Source organism: Balaenoptera musculus, chromosome 12, assembly GCF_009873245.2.
Source record: "Balaenoptera musculus isolate JJ_BM4_2016_0621 chromosome 12, mBalMus1.pri.v3, whole genome shotgun sequence".
Classification (NCBI taxonomy): Eukaryota; Metazoa; Chordata; class Mammalia; order Artiodactyla; family Balaenopteridae; genus Balaenoptera; species Balaenoptera musculus.
Window position 1 is genome coordinate 75,568,212 of NC_045796.1, and position 5,695 is coordinate 75,573,906.

General features: G+C 38.3%; 1 pseudogene; it reads right to left on the minus strand.

Moving 5' to 3' along the window:
* Positions 1-2,318: 2,318 nt before the first annotated feature.
* LOC118905251 lies at positions 2,319-5,437 on the minus strand (annotated as a pseudogene).
* Positions 5,438-5,695: the final 258 nt, after the last annotated feature.

Genomic DNA, 5,695 nt, shown 5'->3' on the forward strand with positions numbered 1-5,695 from the left:
TCTACATTGTTGTATTTCTACAAGACTATTACCCAAATCTGTAATTCTAGTCTAAGTTAGACCAGAACCACAGAACACCCTTCTAGCCCTATGGTCACACACTCTGTCCTCTCTCCTCTCTTTACATACTTGCACTAGAAATATATTTCCCACTGACCCTACTCATAGTCTTCAACTAGGAGCTGTGAAGAAAACCCACAACTGATTTAAACACACTTACACTGACAACAGAAATATTTATATGAACAAATGAATATTAGTACCGAGTCACTTATGAGACACAAAATGTGGAGAGAAGTGACATAGAACCTGGGAATAATGAATGACCACTTGGACCACAGCTAGGTCTTAAAGAACAAATACTGGTAGGGAGAAGAGCCTGGAATAAAGAAAATAATTAGATGGGGATATTCAGTTGAGCAAAGCAGAGAGGTAGAAAAAGAATGTTGTGTTTAGGGAAAATAAAATGAGTAGATCATCCTGGCTGATTCTACAATCAGGGGGTCCATCGAGAGAAAGGGAGATACTTCATGAATGAAAATATGCAATGAGGCTGGATTTATATTTTACAAACTTTTTATCCCCCAAAAAACCAGTTAATAAAGGCAAAGAGAAAATTCCTTTATCATATTGATTATTTTAACAGTTTCTATTTCTGAAAACTGCAGTATTTAGCAGTGATCCTGTTGGAAAATAAATTCAAATTGTATCTTCTCTGAGCAAACATCTTTTGATGACTAAGCTGAACTCTGACTTTGTGTGGGCTTCTTGTTGATTGCCGTTTTTAACTGAGAGTCAGTTCAGAAACACGAGTTTTATTTTCACAGCACAGATTACACAGGATGCTTCACAAAATCAATCCAGATGACCAGACTCTCTTAAAATGAATCATAGGAATCAGCAAATGATGGGCAGGCAGGCCTTCCCCAAGAGGCAATATTTTTTCTGTATTTTGACAGAATATATGGTGAATGGATGAAAGGATGGATGTCTCAGAGGAAGTTTAAAGATAGCTCTTAGGACATAAGATAAATCCATTTATGGGGCCACAGAGTCAACAAAGTTGTAATTTGTTGTAACCTGAACTAAGACATACAATATCAAGGATGTATAGAAACGTTTAAATAATATCAAAAAATAATTTGCTCTTATGTCAATTTACCGTAACTTGAATATTCTCGTTAGAATATTCAGTGTTAACATAATAGGTTTAGTAGATTTAACGTTCATACCAAAATAGAAGATAAACTGTTCATATTTTAAAAATTCAGTAATTCAACTCCTTTAAACAAATACTTATTAAGCACCTGTGTCGTATAAGCAACTGTTTTTTTTTGTTGTTGTTGTTCTGTAGATAAACAAAGATGGAAAACATACTGTTTGTGTTCTCAAGAAATTTACAATCTAATGATGGGGGGTAGAATGCCCAGAATGCTGGAAGACAGGCAGAAAGTGGTAAGTGCCATAAGAGGGCAAATGAAACATTATGGAATCGCAAACAGTAGTAAAAGTAGCAGTAGGGGAGGAATTGTGAAGGAAGAGCAGGGAAGAAGAATTTTTTTGCTCTGGACCAGGCTCTGTGCTAAACATTATATGCACATTACTCCATTTAATCTTAATAATTTTATGCCTTAAATACTACTGCTACATCAATTTTTTTTTTTTTTTTTTTTTTTTTAATGAAGAACCTGAGACCTAGTGAGATTAAGTAACAAACTCCTACAACTGGAAAGCTCACATACTCAGATTTTTCTGACTTTAAGTGTCCTCTTAAACCTGCACTATACTGCCTCCTAGGGGAAAGTTGCACAGACATGGTATAATTATAACTCCCTTACATGAGGTGAAGATGAGGATAAGGGTATTCTGGAAAGTCACACATATGAAAGAGAAGAGAACAAGGTTTGTCCAGGAAATGCTAACAGTATAACAAACTCATAGTGTCAGGTGTATAATATTGGGTAAGATATATAATGTATATGCTTTATATACAGTGTTAAGGAAAGACTAGACTGGCAGAGCCTTGGTTCCCAGGAAAGTAGCTTGGACTTGACCAAGGGCATTGAGACTCCTTTCATATGGAAATAACAGTATTTGAATTACCTTTTTTTTTTTTTAATATATTTTCAAAATTGTAATTAGGTATTACCAAATAAAGTAATAAACAACTCTTAACTTGGAGTGCAAAATGAAAGAACCTTATTATTTTAAAGGTGCAAAAGCAAGAAAATATGACATAAACTTACCCATTTTTAAATAGTCGTCTGTGAGATGGGTAAATGCCATTTAAAAACATTTTCAATAGAAAAATGATTTATAAATGAGTTTTCAGAAGATCAAAAAAATCAATGTTTAATACCAACTTTAACTATAAATAAAAAGAATATTGTCATCTCTCCTGTTTTTGCTTCAACATTTATGTCTTCTGCTCTTTGCCTTTTGGAAAAAATATTGCATTGTAAGGCTGCCGTCTTTTTGGACGAGGACAAGGATCAAGATCTTCTTTAGGGGGCTTCCCTGGTGGCGCAGTGGTTGAGAATCTGCCTGCCAATGCAGGGGACACGGGTTCGAGCCCTGGGCTGGGAAGATCCCACATGTCGCAGAGCAGCTGGGCCCGTGAGCCACAACTACTGAGCCTGCGCGTCTGGAGCCTGTGCTCCGCAACTAGAGAGGCCGCGATAGTGAGAGGCCTGAGCACCGCGATGAAGAGTGGCCCCCGCTTGCCGCAACTAGAGAGAGCCCTCGCACAGAAATGAAGACCCAACACAGCCAAAAATAAATAAATAAATAAATAAATAAATAAATAAACTCCAATCTCTTTAAAAAAAAAAAAAAAAACTTTAATGTAACCTCTTTCCATACAAGTCTGAGTGGAAGGAAAACCAACTTCCCAGAAATTCTCTGGTGTGTTGGGTGGAATGTAGTGAAATCGGTGTCTTGAGCAGGAAGCCAACTTCTTTTCTCTTCTGCTGGAAAATCTGCATAATAAATTTTACATTCCTTACATGTGTGTCCAAGCAATTTTCTTCTTTCTTCTTTTTTCCGAACCACCTCAATATGAGGAATTGTTTGTAAGCTAGTCTCTCTTTCATCATCTTTAAAATATGGCTCCACACACGCTTTCTGTTTGACTTTATCTTGTTTATCACCAGGAGAGTTTGGGGTTTTTTTTGTAGCAGTTGACAACTCCTTCTCTTCATCTGCTACTTAGGGGAAGCTATCCACCAAACAGGATTCATATTCTTCATGTGTAGTCTGATCAAACATATCTTCCAAGCTATCTTTCATTTTTCTTTCTCCATTTGGACTTTTTTCTCCCTTCTGCTCTTGATTCTTCATTTTTAAAAGCATAGTTTCACTAACCAACGTACAGCCCATGTCCACTGTCTCTCCTCCTGCTAATCTTGACTGACTGCCATCCTTTGCATCTACTACAGTAATATCCATTTTATACTGAGAAAGATTTACTCCTGGATCTATACTCCACTGGATGTTTTCAAAGGATACATCTTGGTTGTTCTGTAGAGACTTTGTTTTAACAATTCTACATGGATTTAACTGAAGAACTGATGCAAGTTCACATGCTCCATGGACTGACCTGGTTTTTATTTTTATAGGCTCACGAGAACCAGCACCCTTCATGTCATCAAAAAGATTCTCTGTCTCCAAACTTTCACGTGGACGTAGAGGGATTTTAAAGATAGAATTTTCTTCCTTTATTTGTAACAGTGCTTTATTATCCGGAGATTTACTCAAGGATGGGAGGAGGGACTCCTGTAAACTGCTGGGCTCTTCTGGGGAATCTTTGGTTAATCCACAGCTCCCACTCAAGGCCTTAACGGCCTGAGGAAGAGCCCTTTGGAACAGGCTTCAAAACCTCATAGAGAGTCACTTGCCTAAATCCAGTTTTAGAGTTCTCACTTCCTTGGATTTTCTCTTGTCGCTGAATAGCTGAAAATCGATCAGACAGATCCAGAGGTTTATCCATCACATAGTCTCCATTCATGTAAGAATGACTATCCAGTGGAAAAGGAAAAGCATTTTCTTTATCAAGGGAGGCTTGGGGGCAGCTTACTTCATTTTCACTTTCTTCCTTGATTTTCTTCCTTTTGGTTCGGCCTCCCAGTGGTTTCAGGGGTACCACATGTTTATCTTTATCAGTAACAGTATCTTTAATGTGATCAATACTATCCTGTTCACTTAAGGGTTCACTTGTATTTTTATTTATAAGCATCTGCTTATTAGAAGATGACTGGTTTGTGATCTTGTTCACTTCAGCCCCAAGATTATGATGTGTGAAAAGGGCACCATCTTCAGATTTTCATCTAGGTTTCTCTGATCTAGAATTAGAAGTGTTGCTGAAAGACATTGTTTTCAGATGGTTTTTCTTCCCAGTCTCTAAAAGAGAAGGGGACAAACTTGTATTCAAACCTAAACTATTTTTCACATTAGAGGTAGCTCCAAATACAGGAGATGATACCCAAGTAGTCAATTCTTCTTGAGGAGGAGGCTTTGAATTAGAATCTGAAGATCTTAAACTATCTTCACAATTTCTTCTAGATTCCTCAAAAAGTTTTTTGTGATCTCCTTCCAGACAGTGGTAGAGCTCATCACCAAGTGGGCTCCTAGGGCCTCGAGATTCAGATTCACCTTGAACACTAAGTCCAAGTGTTTCAGCAACAACTGTAGCTAAATTATCAAGAGGATAACTGCTTTTTCCATGTGTATTAGCCACTGGAGCTTGACTCCGATCACAAGTGTCAGCCACTAGAATTTCACGTTCATTATGTTTATGTTGTGGATGAGGTGAAGACTTTGGTACTTTCCTCCATTCACGTGCACACCCAGAGTGCTTCAGTTTAGTATGTGTTTGTTTTACGTGTCGGACATGGAGGTTCTCCTTCCTTCACAGCCGGTTAGTACCAGAAAATGAAAAGGTTGTTATTGGTGAGTCTGGAATAACATCTTCCTCAGATTCAAGATCGGCTGCTTGATGTGGTTGATCATTCTCAATTTTCTGCTGCAGCTGTTCAGAAAGCTTTTTATTTTCTTCCTGTAGAGTATTCTTTTCATTCATAAGCTCTGTGATAAGTTTAAGATTCTGCTGTCGAATATTTTCAAACTCTTGCTGTTTCTTCCGCGTATGCTCTTCAGTTACTGCACAGCGATCACGTAATCCTGCTCTTAATCGGTCTTCTAAAATTTTAATGGTTTCATGAAGGACTTTCTGTTGCTCTCTCAGCTGTTGATTTTTGGTGAAGAATTCTTCTAGTCTTTGTGCATCTAAAATTCATTCCTTTTTCAGTTTGGTTACTTTTACTTGTAGACCTTGTACTTCTTTATCATGATACTCCTTTAGTTTTGTCCAAAGATCCTTAAAATCATCGGATACATCTGCAGAACTAGGGCTTCCACAACTGCTTCCTGAGACGTTCATCTTGCTTAATATGCTCACACTTCTACTGCCTAATGTTTTCTGACCTTTTCTGTTACATTATACAGGTCTCAAGTTGTCTTTGGCCAGTTCAAATACGGCTTGCAAGATTGCCTCGAGATTCTTGAAAGCCCCATCAGGAAAGCGAGCACGCTATGGGGCAGGGAGGAGACGGCCGTTCGCTTTTCTCCTTGTTCCCTCACCAATCTACCAAACCTCCCGCAGCCAAGCCGCCCCCTCGGGGCAGCCCGCGGTTACCGG